The sequence below is a fragment of the Nothobranchius furzeri genome, chromosome 17 (assembly GCF_043380555.1).
Source record: "Nothobranchius furzeri strain GRZ-AD chromosome 17, NfurGRZ-RIMD1, whole genome shotgun sequence".
Taxonomy (NCBI): Eukaryota; Metazoa; Chordata; class Actinopteri; order Cyprinodontiformes; family Nothobranchiidae; genus Nothobranchius; species Nothobranchius furzeri.
Genome location: NC_091757.1, coordinates 49246553 through 49268176, shown reverse-complemented (window position 1 = coordinate 49268176; position 21624 = coordinate 49246553). Strand labels below are relative to the sequence as shown.

The window sequence follows — 21624 nt, the reverse complement described above, 5'->3', positions numbered from 1 at the left end:
CTCCCCCTGCTGCGTCCGTCTGCTCTAGTCTATTTTCCAGGCGAGGCGCTGCTCAACTCGAACAAGCCTTAAGACTCCAAAAGCTGCCATCCAAGGGTGTAGGAATGAGTTTAATATTGGGGGGGGGACACATTTTGGAAATCTAACAAATCTGTTGTAGGTCAATATATAGGTCAACTTCACTGAAAAAAATATATTTAATGATTATTTCTGATTCTAATGTGTCACTGAGTATTTCATGCAGGCTGAACATGAACATAGTCTCCTACCGCTATCTCCTGCATTAGCTTCTGATAGAAAATCTGATAGATGGTGAAACTCTAGGATTCGAAAAGTCTGACAGATGTGACTCTGGGCGTAAGGCAAAGCCCAGAAAGATAAGAAAATAACTTTGATAGCCCAGTTCACTAACGTTCTTTTTTTTTTTTTTTTTTTTTTTTTTAATCGGGGACCCATGAGCCAGCCAGAAGGGGAGGAGACTTAGGCCTAGTCCACACGTAGCGAATATCCGCCCCTCCAAAAACTTGCATCCACACCACCTCGTTTAAAAAAACAAACTGTCCACACGTACCCGGATAAATACGTTGTTAAGGACATGCCAGACCTGTAGGCGGCAGTACTTCCCCCGTTCTTAACCTCGTCCTTTGTCTGTGGTCTTCCGCAAGGAGCAGTAATTCCGCTTGCAAAAACAAACAAGCAAAAAGCGCTTGGACAATTGATAAAGCGAGCGCAGCTCTGAGGGCATCCATGCTGTCGGCTAGTGTAAACACAGGTCGCACACGTGATGTCAGCATTTTTTTGTCGCGGAAAGTGACGTTGCGGACCTTAAAACTCCGGTTTTGTCTGTCCACACGCAGACACCCAAAACGGAGAAAACGCAGATTTTCACTTTGGCCGGAGTTTTTAAAAAGATCCGTTTTCGTGTGAAAAAACTCCGTTTTCGTGTGGATGACAGGCCAAAACGTAGAAAAATATCTACGTTTTGGCAGATCCCCGGCTACGTGTGGACAGGGCCTTAGGCTCCCCATTAGCCAGATCGTTGGTTACGTATTGTAACCCCAGATTCTATGAGTCTAGTCGCAGCCCTTAAGCGAGCTGCTATTGGAAGGGTGATCTCAGCATCAGCCAATCATGAAGAGCTTAAATGTACGCCCACCACGTGGGCACCCCTTGTGGGTTATATAAGTGGAGCGACTCCACTGTTCGCCTCCGATGGCTCTTAGTCCTAACAGAACCAGTGTGGCCAAGTGGCTTAAGGGCTGCGACTAGACTCATAGAATCTGGGGTTACAATACGTAACCAACGTTCTATTTCGTCTAGTCTTAGCCCTTAAGCGAGCTGCTATTGGAATAAAGCGCAGCTGGATGGGTTTACGCCACACTGGTTAGCTCAACCAATGGACACACCCAACATGTCTCCTTTTAGTGAGGGTCGCTCAGCCTCAGCCCAGGGCTTAAAAGGCTGAGGCAGCCAGAGAGAAGAGTGGGGCCACCACTAAAAAATATCATCCACAAGAGGATGAAATTCATTCAAGCAGGGCCGATGAGGTGCCATAATGCGTTCACTCAGTCTGCTGAGGTCCAAGCACTGAACGAGTGATGGATCCTGAAGACACATCTCGTAAATAAGAACGAGTAAAGGAACAGGGTGAAGCCCATGAAGCAGCCTGACAAATGACTTCCATTGACCCACCACTTTGGGGCGCCACAGAAGAGGAAATCCCTCTGGCTGAGTGAGCCCTGAGTGTCTCAGGAGGATCCAGCCCCAATGATGTGTAAGCGAGTGAACTGGCGTCACATAGCCAGAGTCAAAGGCGCTGGGCCAACAGCGCTTGCCCAAGGGAAGACTCCCTGTAGTGCACAAACATGATTTGTGAGCGGCGAATCCCTGAAGTGCGTGACACATATCGTGCGAGCGCGCGCACCGGGCAGAGAAGATGGGAAGCCGCCTCCTCATCAGAATTATGGGGAGGAGGAAAAAGTCCAGCCAATGAAAATTGACCTGGATTTGAAGGAAGTATTAATGTTTTTTGGGCACAAAGGCTGGGTTGGGGCATAAAACAGCAGACCCGCCATCTTTCCGGATCCTGAGGCATGCGGGAGCCACTGAGAGGGCGGTTTGGTCGCTCACTCTCGTGACTGATGCCAGTGCCAGCAGCAAGGCAGTTGTAAGTGACAGGAACATGAGTGAGACCTGGTCCAAGGGCTCAAATGGGGCTTCAGATAAGCCACGCAGAACCACCGTTAGATCCCACTGGGGAATTAGCGGACGGGACACAGGTCTGTTCCTTCTGACACCTTTTAGAAAACGTTTTGTGAGGGGATGACTGAAAACAGATCTATCACCAAAACCCTGGTGACAGGATGAGATAGCTGCAGCATATGTTTTAATAGTGCTGAATACGAGGCCCCTGTCCATCAGTATCTGCAGAAACGATAGGACATCCGCCAGCTGGCAGGAGAGCGCTTGAACATTCCGCTCTGTGCCCCAGTTCTGGAAAGCTGCCCATTTAGCAGCGTAAGATGCAATGGTAGGGCGCCCGCGCACTCTGAATCGTGATGACCACATCATGCGGCAGCCCAGAAACCCCTAATCGAAACCGCTCATCGGCCAGACCCACAGCCGATGGTTTATTTCCGGAGGATGTCTGATTATCCCATTCGCCCGGGGAGGGGCGTCCTCACTTCGCGGGAGTCTCCACGGGGAGCCGGACAGTAGCGCTTGCTGGTCCGGAAGCCATGACGCGGACAAGCGTCTGGGAGCCACCAGAATTACCGAGAGCTGTTCTGACCGAACTCGGTCCAGGAGACGGGGAATCAGAGGGACTGGTGGAAACGCATAAAGGAGCGTTCGAAGCCCGGGCTGGTGTGAGAAGGCGTCCGCTCCGAGCGAGGTTTGGTCCCGGAGACTCAGGGAAAACCACAGGCGACACTGAGCGTTTTCGCGAGCCGTGAACAGATCCACACGGTTCCCCGAACCTTATCCAAATCTGTGATATCAGCACGGGATGCAGACGCCAGTTGGAGTCGCGGGGACCCCCTCTCGACAGGATGTCTGCCGCTACATTCAGGATCCCCGGAATGTCGGTGGCACAGCAGGTGGACATGTGCCCAACACAGTAAACCTGTGGCTATGCGCAATAGAGGGGGGGGATCGAACTCCCCCTTGGCGATTTATGCAGGCTGCCGCCACCTGGTTGTCTGTGTGAACTTCGACATGACGGCCATCGAGAAGGGCAGCGAAGTGCATGAACACATTCCTCATTGTCATAAGCTCCAACACATTTATGTGCTCGTGCGTGTGGGAGGGCCAGCGATCTGCCGCGTAACAAGCACGTGCCCTCCACCCCAGACAGTGACGCATCCATAAACACAGATACGTGTGACGCAGGACGTCCGATGGGAATCCCGTGTGAGGGGATGCAGGGATTCCCCCAGTTAGCGAGGTCCCCGCCCACTGAGGGGGGAACCCTCAACATACGTCTCTTCTGACGTATCGGGTGTACCCGGAGGCAGATGAACCAACTTTGCAGGCGCCTCGAGCGCAACAACCCCAGCAGCACCACCGAGTGGGCTGCAGCCATCATGCCCAGAAGTCTCATGACTAACAGGGCTCTCACGATCTCGCGGGGTTGCACGCGGGAGATCACCGTGGTGAGATCTGCCGCTCTCACCGGCGACGAACATGCTCTCATTAGAGAGGCGTTCAGCTCCCCCCCGAGAAACATAATCGACTGGGATGGAAGAACAGAGTTCTTCCCCCAGTTTATAGAAAACCCCAGGGTTGACAGATGCTCTGTTAACCTCCTGGTTTGCACTGACGCCCCGTCCTCGGACCGGGCGCATCGGAGCAGATCGTCCCGGTAAAATAAAACCCTCGTTTCCGCCGTGCGCAGTGGCTGCAGCACAGTCTCCGGACATTTGGAGAAAGTGCGCTGGGCTAGCGAGTAGCCGAAAGGGAGGCATTCGTGCGCGCGTTCCGACAGCGGACGTGTGCTCGAGGTCACGTGAGCAACGTCTGAGGATTGGTTTCGCGCCCTTACCGCCGTCGCTCGTACCAGAGAACTGGGAGCGACCCATGGAGGGCTGTGATCGAAAAAGCAAGTGTGAAACAGCTGGAAGAGGCTGATCCGCACCGCAGAGCGTGGAGTCCATGAAGGACGAGTGGGAGCCGGGCTCGTGCACGGGAACGTCAAAGTGCCAGCGGATGGAGCCGCGCAATGTGCGCGCTTTGCACGTGGTCGCGACAGCGCCATGACATCCCGTCCCACCCAAAGTTGTGGGGGAAGCGGGATGAGTCGGGCCTGGCCGTAGGCTGGGGGCGGTGCGCAAATGGAGCGCACCCTTACAGCTACCCGTGTAACGTGACCGAGTCCGAATGTGTGAACATGCAGATGTACTGCAGTGCTTGGTGCGGGGAACATCATGTGTGAGGATTCGGCAGAAGGTTCTGCAGAGGACTGTAGGATTCTGCTCTCGATGTGACGTTTTTTGGGTTTTTATTTCAAAACCAAAATAATTCACAGAGTTAACATTGCAGCCATAAGCACACATATTCCCCCCAACGAGTCGTTTTCGTGGTTGTTTTCGGCGAGGTTCCTGTGACTGCCAAGGCTGTGTCTGCTGGCTCGTTCGGAACCGTTGGCCGCCAACTCCCTGGTCCCGCCTCAGCAGGAGGCCGGCTCCGCGGGGCGGGCCGTGCAGCTGGGCGCATGGAGTTTCCGCGCCGTTCGTCCCATCCTCTGGGGGAACGGCCGGAGTGCAGGCTGACCGAGAGTGGACCAGGTCTCGCACCGTGCCTGAAAGTTCAGCTGCTGAGCCCTCTAGATGATGCTCGTAAGATGGGGACCAAACAGAACGTCAGAGGTGATGTGGCCTTCCAGCATCTCTCTGTGCAGGTGTTCAGGAATGGAGGGCAGGGCCATGAGCCACAAGGCCGCTGGATAAGGGTCTGCCAGGCAGCAATGCGAGCAGAACCGGTGAGTACAGCAGCGCACAGATTGAGGATGGCATCAGCAGTTTTAGTAATGATGGTTTTTGACTCGACAGGAGAGTCAAGCTCCTCCACCATTTTGGAAACGCCAAAGGCGAGAAGGCGATGTTATTTCCTGCAGCGCCGGTCTGGAAGGCGCACTGGTGTGCGCGATCGGCGAGCCGCCTCAGCAGCTGGTCATGCTTAGTGGGAACTGCTCGCGGTCCAGTGAGGTGGTTCTTGACGCCACACAGCGAGGCCAAGTCCGGCTCCAGTGGAGGAACGGATGGCCAGCCCTGGTCGGAGAAGCCCTCGACCTTGGTAATGGGCGCATATGTGGAAATTGGCGCCTCGAGCCTGGCAGGCTCGGAGAAGGCGGCGGACCAGCAGCTCATGGCAGCGGGGAAGTGCGGCCAGACGGGGTCTGGACAGCGCGTCTGTGTTGCCCCAAAAATTCCCGCCAATTCATCCGCCTCAGGGGAGCCGGTTCTGGAACGGCTAGCCACCTGCGGGTCGCAGCCGCGGAGATGATGGCGGGCAGCTCCTGGAGCAGTGCTCTAACTGCTGGCAGGGAGGAGCGAGAAACCACTGGGGCAGAAGGACCCGCTGAGCGAGGCTCGTTGACCTCCATGTTGTACAGGAGGGAATAATGGCTGCGGCAGCCAGCCTCGTCGTGCTCCTCACGAGGCTCGTCGACCTCCGTGTTGTACAGGAGGGAAAAAGGGCTATGGCAGCCAGCCTCGTCGTGCTCCTCACGAGGCTCGTCGACCTCTGTGCTGTACAGGAGGGAATAATGGCTGCGGCAGCAGCCTCGTCGTGCTCCTCACGAGGCTCGTCGACCTCCGTGTTGTACTGGAGGGAAAAAGGGCTATGGCAGCCAGCCTCGCCGTGCTCCTCACGAGGCTCGTCGACCTCCGTGTTGTACAGGGGGGAAAAAGGGCTATGGCAGCCAGCCTCGTCGTGCTCCTCACGAGGCTCGTCGACCTCTGTGCTGTACAGGAGGGAATAATGGCTGCAGCAGCCAGCCTCGTCGTGCTCCTCACGAGGCTCGTCGACCTCCGTGTTGTACTGGAGGGAAAAAGGGCTATGGCAGCCAGCCTCGTAGTCGACCTCCGTGTTGTCCAGGAGGGAAGGGCTATGGAAGCCAGCTTCGTTGTACTCCTCGCTGTCGATGACATCGTCCAATCGGTAGGAGCCAGCCGGCTCCTGGCCGACGTTGAAGAACCGTAACGCCTTGTCCAGCGAGTACGTGCCAGCCACCGGAATTTCCTCGTCGGTGGAGGGGGTGAAGTACTCGACCCGGCGGACCTTTTCATCCACGGGCAGAGCGGTACAAAACGGGCACGAGGCCTGGGGGTCAAGGCCAGGCCAGCGTGGTGAGCCCCGAGACAGACCTCACACTTGGCGTGTAGGTCGCCGCTGGAGATGGAGCCCGTCTGGCAGGCCGGGCAGGTCCTGGCGTCGCTGGACATGGTCGGTGAGTAGATTTTTCTTGTATAATTGCTCTTAAAAGAAGCTCTTAAGCTTGGCGTGAAGAGAAAACGGAGGCGAACAGTGGAGTCGCTCCACTTATATAACCCACAAGGGGTGCCCACGTGGTGGGCGTACATTTAAGCTCTTCATGATTGGCTGATGCTGAGATCACCCTTCCAATAGCAGCTCGCTTAAGGGCTAAGACTAGACGAAATAGAACCAGATGATTACCGGCCAACGTGGACGTTTTAATTATAAAAAAGCTGTTTATGTGTCAGTACTGTTTTATTTTTATTTAATAATATGAATGTAGGATATATTATCTTATTCATATGGGTAGAGATGTGTAAACAGATTTAATACAAGACTCAAAAGCTGTGAATATTCAGTCTGAATTGATCTGACTCTGATCAGAATATTTTAAACTTCATCAGCCAACAATGCTGACCAACAATCAGAAAAATCTGTTTGCTTCTGACAGAATGAAAAAAAAATTCACTCACAACAGCAGCTGGAACTGCATTAATTTTCAGATGGACAAAAGAAAAAACAGTGGCCAAAATTGCAGTCTAAATGCACCAGAATGCAGAGTTTAACACTTAATTTTTCTAATATATCTAAGGAAGCGTGTACAGAATGTAATTTATTCTTAAACCGTACTGCCCAGCCCTACTTGTTATGGGATTACACATATTTAACTGTGTTCACTTAATATTACATTCAAATCTTCCTCTCATCAGTAACCTAAAACCATCTCATTCTTCACTGTAGCACCTCAGCAGGTCTGGCTCTCACTGTCTCACCCTCAGCAGGTCTGGCTCTCCCTGTCTCACCCTCAGCAGGTCTGGCTCTCCCTGTCTCACCCTCAGCAGGTCTGGCTCTCACTGTCTCACCCTCAGCAGGTCTGGCTCTCACTGTCTCACCCTCAGCAGGTCTGGCTCTCCCTGTCTCACCCTCAACTGGTTCCTGCTGAACTTCATCTGATCTCTAAAATAGAAACAGTGGTCATGAATAAGAAGTAAAAATACTATTGGACGACTAGTGCAACATTAAAATCATGGTTGTTATAGTATTATTTAGTCGTGTTCACTTGCTATGCTCGAATCTTCCTCTCATCATCAACCATCTAAAATCTCTCTTCATTGTAGCACCTACCTGCACCTCAACAGGTCCAAAGCAGGTCTGGTGCTCCCTGTCTCACCCTCAGCAGGTCTGGTGCTCCCTGTCTCACCCTCAGCAGGTCGGGCGCTGCCTGTCTCACCTTCTTCATCATATTCCTGCTGAACTTCCTCTGGTCTCTTATATGAATAAAGTGACATGACATGAATAAGGTTTAAAAATGAATGTGATGAGAATGTGACAAACAAGCAAAAATCACACTTACAAACTCCATTTTTATGTGGAGATTCTACTTTTTAATTTATTTCGTGCCAAACTTTTTTTTTCTGCTACTGTAAAATTCGCCATTTTTTGTTGACTAGTAGTGTTGTTTAATGTTTAATGCTAACTAGCAAGATGTTTACGTTAGTCAGCCATTTTAGCGTTTGACCAAAAATACAATATTACTCTTGGACTAAATTATTACCGACTCACAATTCCTTTCTTTCTTCTTTTGCCCATGAGAGGAACTCACTGAGCTGCTGCCGTCTTTCCGACACCTGCGTCTGCCCCGGCTCTGACTCCTGCTTCACTCAGCCAGCCTGCTCCCTGAGGGGAGGGGCTGTGTCGGAGAGAAGTCCGCGGTGTCTTTCAAAATAAAAGCTCGCGAGTCAAATATTTCAAAATCAATCTTTTTCTTCTCCATGTTATTGGGGGGGACAAATGCGCGTTTGTCCAATATTGGAGGGGAGTACCCCCACCCCCACCCCCCACCCCCGGTTCCTACGCCCTTGCTGCTGTCTGAAGCTTAACTGTGATGTGGGTCACTGCCATATGGCGTCATTTTAACCGGGGACGCCGGGGACATGTCCCCGGCAAAATATGTGATTAGCAGCTGTGTTCCACATAAACTTTGTGCGTGATCAAATGTCTCTACGCATCATGCGTCTCCATATTAGAGACAGGAACAAGCGCTGTTCAGCCAGTTTCATAATTTCATAAAAAGAACATTTTTCCAAGTGACACATCCCTCAGAGAGACCGGGTTTCCAGACCGCTTCAGCGGGAGGAAATCATTGCATGCACCATGGTTCTGCGCTGCGCTGCGAACCCCAGATCTTCAGCTCACTGTCCACCGTGGGCGCTCCGAGCCACGCTGAACAGTGTCCAGTATAAAGCTCTGATGTTCTGATGGGAATCTTTTACCTCCGCGATGTGCATTAACGATTAAAATGTCAGCTCATCCATGTGCATCAGTGTGCGTGGGGGTAATTCTTTCAAACCAAGCAACATCCTTGAGTTCATCTGTCAAAATAAACAGTCAAATGGAAATATCTGTAACCTGCCGTTTAACTGTTTTGCCTTCTTGTGAAGATTGTTGCAAAGAGAAACAATTAAACTTGATTAACCCCAGAGCCACCCAGAGCGCATGTGGGAAGGTTCCTCCCACTGAAGCGAGTGTTTTCCAAACCCGGTCTCTCAGAGAGACTTGTCTTTTAGAAAATGTTCCCTGGTGATGAAACTTTGGCTGAATAGCGCTTGTTCCCGTCTCCAATGTGGCGACACATCCAGGAGCCTGTCTGAGGAGAATCCCAGAATCTCACATCCTCTTCAGCTCAGAAAGCGCCTATATGATTACGCACAAGCGTGACGCATCAACCCGGTCTCACAGTAAGACCGGGTTGGACCTGTTCAGGTTTACGCAGACAATCTTTACATTTAGAATTGGCATACAGATGTAAAATTAATGCAGTAAAATATAAAGCATTTTATTTAAATATCCATTCATTATTTTACAAACACAGAGCCGCATCAGATGGATGGAAGAGCCGCATGCGGCTCCAGAGCCGCCGACCCCTGTGCTAGCCTACTTTATTGTCCCCAGCAATTTTTAAACCCCACTCAAGTGTATGGTTATTGTCCCCAGCAATTCTGGAAACAAACTGACGCCCTTGGTCACTGCTAGTTCTTGGAAATGGTGCATCGGTACATTTTGTCACCCAGAGGATGACTTGCAGAGAACTCATTCTTACTAGAGACCACTCCAAACGTATTGATTCAATGAGTAAAACGCTCCTTTAATAAACAACTGACCAAACCAGGTCCTGCAAATTCTGCATCCTTCTTCCCGCTCTTGGGGAGTGCAGACGCTTTTTTTCCCTCCTCTCCTCCTATCGTATGCTCAAGGTTCTTTGTCTGTCTCTGTGCTGGGTGCACGGCTGCTTCTGCATTTTTCTGGAAACTGGAAATTATTAAAATGGACCTGGTCAGTTAGTCACTCAACGCGACTGAACATTTTTTCCACGATGAGAACAGGAGAAGGGGCTCCCGGATGCCCCTCTGGGACAGACCCAGTTGGACACGTCATGGACTCCTGGAAACAGTGGAACTTGATCTGTTTATCTCAGCTGTCTGTGAAGGACTCTGAAGACGTGTGGATATTCGTGGTGTTGGTGTCAGGTTTCCTGCTCAATGGCCTTGGAGGCTTCCTGGCTTACCGGAAAATTTACGAGCTGTCGAGGAATATTGGCTTGCTCCCGGAGCTCAGAGATGGTTTGCACCATGCTGTGAATTCACAGACTCACATAATTGTCGAGATGAATCGTAAGCCTGGAACTTTGGCCGAGATTCATGCTTTGGCACAAAAGATGGATGACATCAAGGAGAAAGTGGACAAATCAGCACGGATTGGGATATATTAATGTACGCCATTATTGGGATTTTGAGAGTTTGAGGACCAAGGAACTCTAAGACAGAGAGGAAATTATCTCTGTCTGGCCCCAAAACAATTTCTGATCTGAATCTGGTGCCCTTGAGCCTGTGAGGCTCCAACGACTAGTCCCCCCTCAGAAGAAATGTGGAATGCCGTCGCTATGGCAACTCTGTCTCCTATCCCAGCCTGGGCGGGACTTTCGGCTGTGAAGGCCGAAGAATCGTTCCAGGAGTCACTGCACACTCCAAACCTCAACAACCCCCCCACCACCACCACCACCCACCCCCCGTACAGACTGAGGTGACGTGTGCTGCTTATCGTAGCTGCAGGAACTGAAGTGTGGATAGTCCCAAAACCACCACCCCACCTAGTGGACACTTATGTTGTGTGTGTTGTCTGAAGTCTGTTGCATTTCTGTCTGAGGTGTTTTTTTTTTTGCAGAGAAAAGCTGCCCTCCCTATGGAGGGTAACTCTGAAGTGCCTTTTTTTCCCTCCACCTGAACCAATCCTCATGTAACCCTCTTATCTCTATTAAGGTAGCACGACTCAGGTTTGCGAATGACCACAGTCACCAATTCTTGTCATGCCCATGTATGTCTGATCTCTGAATTGTGTGTACTGAAACTCTAATTTCCCTCTGGGATTAATAAAGTATCTTTGAATTGAAAGCAGACATAACCATAGTTGTGACGAGGTCTCACACACACACACACGCACACGCGCACACGCACACACACACACACACACACACACACACACACACACACACACACACACACACACACACACACACACACACACACACACACACACACACACACACACACACACACACACACACACACACACACACACACACACACACACACACACACACACACACACACACACACACACACACACACACACACACACACACACACACACACACACACACACACACACACACACACACACACACACACACACACACACACACACACACCAGATTTAGCAGCCACACGCTTAAAAGCTACAAAACAGCAGGAAGTTAATTGAAGCAGGCGGGAATCAAAGGATGTCCGGAGCATATCAAACTCTTTCTCCCGCCTCTGAGAACGTGACACACACTTCTGAACCCGATGGGTCATCATTGTCAAATAGAGGCATGACTCACCCACTCTCACTCTCTCCACAGCTCTCTCTCTATCCCTCCTTAACTCTCCCTCTCTGTGCCTCCCCCTTTTTTCCTATTATCAATGAGACACATGACTGCTCACAGCTGCAATGCATTGAGGGAGCCATAAAACAGGTCAAAATAAATATTCTCCAGACACTTTCTTCAGAATATCAATACTACGATGAAAACGGCTACGATAGACCTGAACGTGAAGGATGAAAGCGAGAGTGTGTGTGTGTGTTGCTCTGTGTTTATGAAGGAAGATTAGTTATGAATGTATTGAAGTTATCTAGACATTGAACTGTTAATGTGGCTGAACAGCAGCAGAAAACTGGAATTTTTGGAAATATTTAACCAAAGCACGTGAAATTTTGCACATTTAAAGTAATATGTTTCATGGAGTTTGTGGCTAAGTGGGGCTACATCACCACCGTCCATTCTGGCACACATGTTCGTACTACTTCAGAGAACATTTTTCTGCTAATACCTCAAATGTGGCTTGTTTATGTTTTTACCCGTCATCCACCAGGAGGGAGCAGCAATCTTTGTACGTATTCGTTTTGTTTGAGTGAGATTTAACAGAGTAAAACAGAGAATGAAGAGTTCACCTTTGGGATGTGCTTCCTCCTGACCCACCTGTCTTTCACCTTCATCACCCTCTCTCTCTCTCTCTCTGTCTCGCTTTGCTCTGACAATTTATTCAGCTCCTGCTCTAGCTTCCACCTCCTGCGTTCTGCTTCTCTTCATCTAAAAAAAATAAAAAAATAAATAAAGATTTCCTGCAGCAGCAGTTCAGGTAACTTGCTGTTAAGTTTGAAATGCCAGCATAGTAACATTACTAGCTTGTCTATTTTAAACATAAAAGCAGGTCTGTGTGCTACAAAAACAGACTTACGCCATTTTCTACAACGCGTGGAGGAACAAGCACTCTGATAAGCACGACTATGAGATCATTTAAGCTAACGTATTATTGTTCACTAGATCGTGGCTCTCAGCCGTCAGCCATCACGGCGAACGCGATCACTTTAAGCATAGATGCCAACAGTTCAGAGCCTCCTTGTGAGATTTCATAAACACATCTCGTAATTTCTTATAAACTCCAAAAACGTGTTTGCATGCAAGTGTGCCGCTCAGTGTTTTGCTTCACCTGTGATGCATTTAATGACTAATTAAAATATTTGTTAGGACACGATCTGCTAGTCGAGCTGAAAATGACCAATTTCATTTACTCTTGAATATGCTTTTCTCTGCCCAAAAAGAGGTCCTCAAATCACTAATAGCGTTTGCCACGGAGGATATAAACGCTCCATTTGTTACGAGGACAGTGATTATAAGAAGCAGGTAGATAAAGAAACAAGAAAGGCAGTGTCCTTCTGAGGGTTTCTATCTTTTACTTTATTTTTGGCAATAAAACTGCAACAATAAATTGTTGCACCGCATCCGGCCCATAATCCATCTTCATAACTACTTCAGCCATGCTTAGAATGAGCTGCAGTATTTTTTTTTCTTCTTTTTAATCATCTTCACCTTGCCTTGCAAACATCCTACTTCCTGTGCTCATGAGTTATTGCAGCTTGGGTGGCATGTACTTGCTGCAGTAAAGTAGTGTGTGTGTGTGTGTGTGTGTGTGTGTGTGTGTGTGTGTGTGTGTGTGTGTGTGTGTGTGTGTGTGTGTGTGTGTGTGTGTGTGTGTGTGTGTGTGTGTGTGTGTGTGTGTGTGTGTGTGTGTGTGTGTACACAAGAGCTTCTTGCCTGATCTTGCCTACAGCACAAACATCACTCGGACCATAAAATGATAAGTTGAGGTTGGATTAGAAGAGTCTCGCTCCAGTTTCTAGTGGCTCTGTTAGCACGTTGAGCCAACACTCTTAGGCTGTTGCTTACCTTCATATACCTTTGTCTGTTAGCATTAATTTGTTTCAACAATCCCCTGTTTATTCCACTGTTGAGCTTTTATTTCTTCAGTTTAATTATTTTTAGGTTAACTAATAAAACATACTTTCACATCCACACTGAAGGGAAAATAAGAGGTTTTCTTTCACATTTTCTATATATTTGGGTAATAAATTTTATGTGAGGAAACACTGATGCAAAATATAAAAACAAAGAAATATTTGGTGATACTTTTAACTCAATTGAAACATTCCATTTTAAGAATTTAAAAAACATATTTTTATTAGTTTCCAGGTGCATTTAGTGCATGTTTCAGATGTGGTAAATAAAAATTACTTTTATTTGTATAACGACATATCTATCTACAAAGATTACACGGTTACGGATCCAAAATGCAATAATTGATACAATGACTATATCTAAAAATAAATGCTTTTATTTTGAAAAATTGTTTCATTTTGAAGTTTCACTGACAAGTCATTTTTCCCCTAGTTACTGAAATTCACCAAATCTGTTAAAGGGACATTCCACCCATAAGGGAAATGTAGTCTGTGGCCATATTCCCCACAGTTAGAAAAGTGGGGAAAAGCTTTTGTCAGCTGTCCAGTCGTCCCTCCGATCTAGCAGAATTAGCTTAGCACAAACAATGTAAATGAATAGTAACAGCTAGCATTTCATGTGAAAAAGTCAGAAAATAGAAATAGAAAATCCAAATTTTTCTTAGCAACCTGTTTCTGTACCGAGCAGGGCTCCGAGATCCTTGTAGAAGTGCTACGTAAGAAAAGCTGCCGTGCCTCTAAAGGCGGGCGTACACTGTGCGACTTTTTCACTTTATTAAGCCAATTTTCCACTCGTGTGAGAATCCACAAGATCGGGGCGAGTTTTGCGCCGAGTGTCGTGTAGTGAACAGGGGGTTACGAGAGGCGATTAACACCACGTGACCAGCTACCGATCAGCAATCGTGAGCTCGCACAAACTTCTGGCGTGTTTGAAATTTTGCTCGTCCCTCGTGAGGGTTATCGCACTGTTGAAGAGGCGCTGCGAGCAGCTGCGACCCAAAAAGTACCAGGACCGCTCACGGCGCATGCACAATCATGCATCAACACCGCTTGCCCGCTATTTCCCTAATAACACACGTTGTTTGTTTTAATTTCTACACTTTTTTTACTCACAAATATTGTCAAGAAAGCGTGTTTGTCGTGTTCATGTCAAATTAAACTGATCACAAAACACAGATTTACTTTCTTTATTTCGTTTTCCTCATCCAACCCCCATAAATCCCCGTGTGTCCTCCTGCAGCACTCCCGAAGGACAACAGGCAAAACAAGACAAAAAGTGTGACGTGTTGTGTAAAAACTTCTATGTTTAGCATACTTTCAGGTCCGACGTCTTGATACCAGACGTACAGTGTGAGCAGTCGGGTCACATCCGAGAACTGGGTCATACAGTGTGAGCGCATGACTCGTGAGATCTGCCCTGCGAGGAAGTCGTACAGTTTGAGCTGAAGCTGAGTGCTACGAGTGAAAAAGTCGCACAGTGTACGCCCGGCTCAACCGATGCCTTAATAAGATTTTGGTGACAGAATAAGAGTCGAATTTCCTCTCAGTTAAGGATAAAGTGTATGGATGAATCACATTTTGTCTTTTTTGCAATGGCACACTATTTTATTTCTAATATTTAGGAAATATTCATTCATCTATTTCTTGCGCTTATCGGGGGTGAGGTCGCGGGGGCAGCAGTCTAAGCAGACTTCCTTCTCCCCAGCCACTTGGGCCAGCTTCTCTGGGGGAATCTTAAGGCGTTCCCTGGTCAGTTGAAAAATAGTCCCTCTAGCATGTCCTGGGTCTTCCTTCAGGTTTCCTCCCAGTTGGATGTGCCCAGAAAACCTCACCAAGGAGGCATCAAGGAGGCACCCTTACTAGAGGCCCGAACCACCTCAACTGGCTTCTTTTTATAAGGAGGAGCAGCAGATCTACTCAGAGCCCCTCCTGGATGACCAAGCTTCTCACCCCATCTCTAAGGGAGAGCCCAGACACTCTGCAGAGAAAACTATTTAGGAAATATTTGAAGCTAATTAATATAAAGTAATTAAAATATTTTGTATTAACCTTTTCTCTGAGTGAGGACCTGAGATGTAATCAGTCCTAAATCCATCTCTGATCCTTTTTTTTAAGTGTAACTCACTAACGTATGAATCATTGTAGCCATGTCTTACATCACTATATCAAAAGGACACAGGAGTGTGTGACCACAAAGAAAGACACACACACACACACACACACACACACACACACACACACACACACACACACACACACACACACACACACACACACACACACACACACACACACACACACACACACACACACACACACACACACACACACACACACACACACACACACACACATTGCTGTTTTCAAACATCAAAGCAAAAGCACAACAGCCTGCAGTACTTTCTTAGGTTTGGTGCATATTGAAGTGTACGTCAGTGTGTGTGTTTGGTGTCAGTGCAGCAGGTCGGAGCAGGTGTGTGACATTTTCTTATCTCTCAGTAGGGCTGCAAATGCTGGGTTTGGTTTTGCTTTTCATAGTTTTTCATAATTTGGTTATTTTAGGGCGATATGGTCGTATTTATTTTTCTAGATAAGCAATCTCAGTTTAGACTAAATAAATAAAAGCCATCATAAAACACATTGTTTGAAGCGACGTGCAGAGGAAAGGTTAAAGATCAGAGATTATATGTTTAAGAAAAAGAAAATGCTGGTTTGTTTTAGTTTTTAGGATGCTTCACCTTCTTCCTGAAGGAAAAAAGGATGAATAACTGTTAGTCTGGTTAGGTGGGGGTCCATCATTATGTTTAAATACTCTGGTTCTGCATCTTCAAGCCATTAAATTGTGTCATTGTCCTACGCAAGTTAATTAACAGGGACTCAGGACACGTCCTTGTGGAGTTCCAGTCTTGATAAAGATAGAAGAGGAACAGCTGATAGTCAGGAAGTCCAAGATGCAACTGTACATTGATGGTTTCAGTCCAAGAAACAGATTATTAGTGTGTAGAATGATGGTGTTAAACTCAGTACCCACAAAACATCCTGGGATACAAGTCCTGAGACTCGAGATGAACGACAGCAAGATGTTGCTCTGTGATGACTTAAGTTATAACATCACATCATTTACACAAAATACAGATTATAAACTAGTGGAAGCCATATGGTAGGATACCAGCAGGCATACTGTGATTACATAGGGCGACGGTGGCACAGGAGTTAAGTGCTCGCCCCGTAATCAGAAGGTTGCAGGTTCGAGTCCCGCTCAGTCTGTCGCTGTCTTTGTGTCCTTGGGCAAGACACTTAACCCACGTTGCCTGCTGGTGGTGGTCGGGGGGACAGGTGGCGCCAGTGCTGTGTGTGTGTGTGTGTGTGTGTGTGTGTGTGTGTGTGTGTGTGTGTGTGTGTGTGTGTGTGTCAAAGTGTTAAACTGTAAGTGCTGGTGGCCCCGTCGATAATCATGCAGCAAATGAGACTGCTGTTGTTGCCGTGGTCCCCTGACAGCTGCTGCAGCCAGGAACCACACACACACACACACACACACACACACACACACACACACACACACACACACACACACACACACACACACACACACACACACACACACACACACACACACACACACACACACACACAGCTGAATAAATCTACCTGTGACACAAGGACACTTGCTTTCAGAATATTTTTTAAATCTCTTACCTTTGAAGCTCTCCTGAGGTCAGTTTTATATTTTCATTATAATGTCAAACCATCCATCCCCTTATACACTCCTACGTGTGTGTGTATGTGTGTGTGTGTGTGTGTGTGTGTGTGTGTGTGTGTGTGTGTGTGTGTGTGTGTGTGTGTGTGTGTGTGTGTTGTCATGGTGTCAAACTCCAGTCCAAATCATCGCTCTCCTACGTGTTTTAGTTGTTTCTCTGCTCCAACACTGCTGAAATATACAACCGAGTCAGCATTCCTACAGTGTTCCCATTTTATCAACAGGTATTTTTTGGGTGGGTATTGAGAATTTTAATCTCCCATCACTTATGATCTGCCAACTCCGACTCATTCTACAGCTTTTACTGTCAGGTTTTAAGTTTGCTGAAACCAAAAAATACCTTTTAAATATATTCCGAAACTGGAACCGTCTTCTCTCTTCCAAACGTCTGTCCACGTTAGTGGAGGAGTATCGAGATGTTTAGGATGCAGGCAGCAGCTGGGAAGAAAAACAAAGGAGGGCTGATAATGGTCTGGGCCGCAGAAGGGTTATCATCTCAAACGAACATTCGCTACTTCCTCTTCTGTTCTAAACAACGTTCACTGTTCAAGTTCCTGCAGATGGGAACAACAATCCCAGCATCAGCACCGAGGTCTGTTGGACCGCCTCAGATTGTTGCACACTAAAAGAGCAAGAGGGAGCTGATTGGCACGAGAGAGAGGACAGGTGGAAGAATAAAAAAACCTGTTAAATTAAGCTCCTCATATTGGTTTAAAGGTCCAAAACGGCCCATTATGTTTTATGTTTTGTGTCTTGGAAGAGGAGGAAAAGAGCAGGGACCCGGAGTGGGTAGACTGGAGGAGTCATCAGTGGAGAACAGCATCTTCAACATAATACCATACCATCTGTTTCCAGAGAAAGCCCTGGATACATTTACCTTGCGTTTGACACGTAGTAATCCAGTAGCAGAAAGCAGAGAGTCACTGAGTGGGCAACAAGAGCACGGTTAAAAACGCTCAAATAAATCTGAGCCAGCTGTTACGTCAAGCGCCCGGTTCAAAGACAAAACACAGAGGTTTTACAGAGACGTCGAGCTAAATCTGGTTTGTGTTTCTATTTGGAAAGACAGGAGGGGTAGCGTGGAGTCAAACGATGGCTCCGTGCCCAGAAGACGTATCAGAAACATCTCAGGTTTCAAACGCTGGACTGAAGAGGGATTCTGGTAAAAAATAAATAAATAAAATACATAGCAGGTGGACTGTACTTACAGCCGTGAGACACCACGAACACGATGACACAGACCAACACATTCACAGATCTGAGTGCAGGGGTGAAGAATAACAAGCTGTTATGCAGCAGCCAAGTTTGTATTTGACCTCAACCAAGTTCTTTTGTGGGCCATTCCCATCTGTACCGGGTCGGCCCGGGCCGGGTAGCCCCAGTCGGCCCCAGCCTGGCCCGGTTGATTCCACACATCCTTGTCTTAAGCCCATGTGGGCTGATTCTACCCACCAATCAGAGGCTTGCTCTAATGAAAGGTGTGAATTTGCTGTCAGCAGTGGGTGTGTTGGTCCTGGTCGGCCTGAAGCAGACCCCCTCGAGAAGAGGGCTGAGAATGAGCCTTGGTTGACCCGGAAAAATACCAGGCCACCCAGATATGTAAACAACCTACGCAACCCGGCCCGGGCCGACCCGGTACAGGTGGGAATGGCCCATTGGTCTTGAATGACTTTATGACGTGTTGCTTTTTGAGATCATGCGGCCTACGTCATGTTCCATGCCTGGGTGTGGTGGACAAACTGAACTTAGCCTTCCAAAAAAAAAAATAATAATAATCACTGTTAAATTATGAAATGCTTTTCATGCCATATGTCATAATTAACTGTCTCCAAATGTTACGGGGCAAGCGACAGCTGAATCCAGCATCTGTTTGCAGCGGTCGAGGCACCAGCTCGGTTGTTCTCCAACATTCTGAAAGTGACAGTGTGCAAAGGTGAGCAGCTAAAAAGAAGTCATGCCCTTTTGACTGAACCGCTGACTGTAAAAGGCTCGAGGGGAAAGGGAATGTGTGAGATTCCTCACCTGCATGAAATAAAATAGAGAATAAAAAGGGTGCAAAGGAACCCCGTCTCTATGAACGCCTCACTCGGATTCTGTTGCATTCAACCATAAACGTCTTTACTCATGTTTAAAATCAGAATTTCTCCGTAATACCTCGTGTCAACACAAAGTAGAAGAAGAAGATGTTTTGTAAAAAATCAATACAATTTGATGTGAAGGAAAGTCGATGATGATGATGGTCCTGAGATGGAAGTCTGTTTTCCTGGCAAGGAAACAAGCATCTTCAACCTGGATCATTTTTAAATTCACGCCCATTTTAGTCAAATTTGTCAGTTTGTTTGCTAATGTTGGCGAGTCTGGTTTCTTTCCCTAATCACCAAATAAGTAGGGAAGTCTGATCAGCTGCCTTCATAGGGAAGTTTACTTTCTAAGTATGGTGCAATTAAAGCCTAGTTGACATGGCAGGATGATCATGCCTAATTTTGACCCGTCCCCCAAACAATCTTAAGGATGTGTACGATCACTGTAACGGCTCTAAAGATAATCCTGGTGTGTGGTGTGTCGAGCATCCTTGTCAGCTCTGAAGCACATCGAGACCGCTCCGATGGTAAATCTGGGTTTTCAGACACAACCGGCATTATTTTCCTGCTAGTATTCACTCTCAGTCTGAGTTCCTCATTGGATTGGATGTTTGCACATATTTGGCCATCTTTACATTGTATTAAATTCCCATTATCGGGGGAATGTGGAAGATTAATGTTTAGCCACAACACCTAAGCTCCTCCTCTTTGTAATGGGTCACATTTTACTGGCATCCCATTCCTCCCATTGTTTTGTTGCTTCTAATGTAAGAGTCGTATTCAAGCTCTTTATTAAAAGAATAAAGAGCATAAAACGTTCAAGTCCTAAAACAAAAGATGTAAAGAGGAGATGTCGTTCTAATCGTTCTCTATAAGTGAAAATCTAGTAAGTCGCCACACTGGAACTGTTGGTAAGTCACCAGTTTTATCGCCATTTCCACCAGTTTGGACCGTTGCTGCTCTGAGAGGATTGTCAGAGCGGTTCTGCCCCACTGGGGAGCTTAATTTGTTGATTTATCACTTTTCCGCACAGATTTTTTTTTCTTTGCTGCACCAATTTAAAGCTACACACTGCATCTCAGTCTCTTCACACCACTTTTATACCGCCTGGGAAAATAATAAAAACTGCTTCACAAAGTGGAATCCGAAAAAGTTTGGGTGAGTTTAATGAGAAAAAAGATTTTTTCAACACAAAAAATATATAGATCAAATGTTTATCATTTTAAAACACCGAATACAAATGAAATAATTATTGAGAAACTTAAAAAGGAACATCTTGGGTTTCATTTTGGGAGAACCGCATCCACAATTTATACTGTTTATTCAATCAGTAATTTAAAAATATTTACCAAGTCCTTGCATCCGATTAAAAATGTAGAAAGACACAATAAACAAGTGTTACAGAGGCTGAGCGTGGCAGAACTTCCTTGTTTTAGAGTATGAAACTCATCCTTTATTTGTCAGTCGGTTACAGTAACCTCTGTCCAACCTTGGTGGGGTGATGCACCGCAATCAATCACAGTTAAACCAGCGACAAGGGAAAACAGTAACACTAATAATTCCTTTAAACAGCCATTTTCTTCAGTGGCACAACTAATGGCAGCAGCCTGCCCCTGCAGAACTGCGCATTTCTCCAGTTCTACACTAAAATATGAATTGAACAAGATCTAAAGAACTAAACAATAAGTAGACCAATAACACTCCTTTGACTCCTAGAAAAATCCTCCTAATCAGGTTTTTCCACTGCATTTCAAAAGCATTAACTATAATAATAATAATAACTATAATTATAATAATTATAATTATTATGATTATTATAATTATTATAATTATATTGTTATATTATTATAACATATCAATTGCTTTGATGTAGGTTTTCTTTAAAAATTAATCACTTAAAATAAGCTCAATTAACTCATTCACTGCCAATGACCACTAAAGTCACCACTTGTGGGCGGGCCTGGGAACAACCTCGCCCACCTTGAGAGTTAACATCACCGCTCTAAAGCTGATGTCCATCCGTTTGTGTCACACTTCACGAGATCATGAAGCAGACAATTAATGAATTAGAAGATTGTTTCGGGACGCCGCAATGAAGAAAGTGAGGCTCAAACCGGAAAAGCTTCTGCAGCTCACATCAACAGATTGTGGAAGAATAGAAAAAAACTAGAAACGCGCAGATTCTTCTTCATATAAGAAGTGAGTCTACTCTGTCGTTTTGTAGTTTACGTGGTCACAGAGCGCAATGTTCTCTGACTCTTCAAAAAAAACTGCAAAAATGATTTAAACTCTGGTGGTCAGGGGCTTTCTGATCAGAAAACAGCTGGCAGTGAATGAGATAGGTTTGCTTTTAGCACCCCCTAGTGTCCAGTTAGTAAAACCAAAAGTGAAACTGCTTGTTGTGTGTTTGTTAATTTAACA

The 21624-nt window shown here is 46.8% G+C and overlaps 1 protein-coding gene across 2 annotated transcripts in view; it reads right to left on the bottom strand.

Annotated features, from left to right (window-relative positions):
* Positions 1–21624, bottom strand: part of grid2 (glutamate receptor, ionotropic, delta 2) — an 812001-nt gene that overhangs the window by 784209 nt on the left and 6168 nt on the right. The window contains exons 1-2 of one of the 2 annotated variants that reach the window (XM_070546133.1): positions 8038–8149; positions 7600–7742 (exon numbers count right to left, since the gene is read on the bottom strand). The gene's annotated coding sequence lies outside the window, so the exon portion shown is untranslated. Of the gene's footprint in view, positions 1–7599; positions 7743–8037; positions 8150–17462; positions 17561–21624 lie in introns of those variants that run through there. The other variant, XM_070546132.1, reaches the window with a different exon arrangement.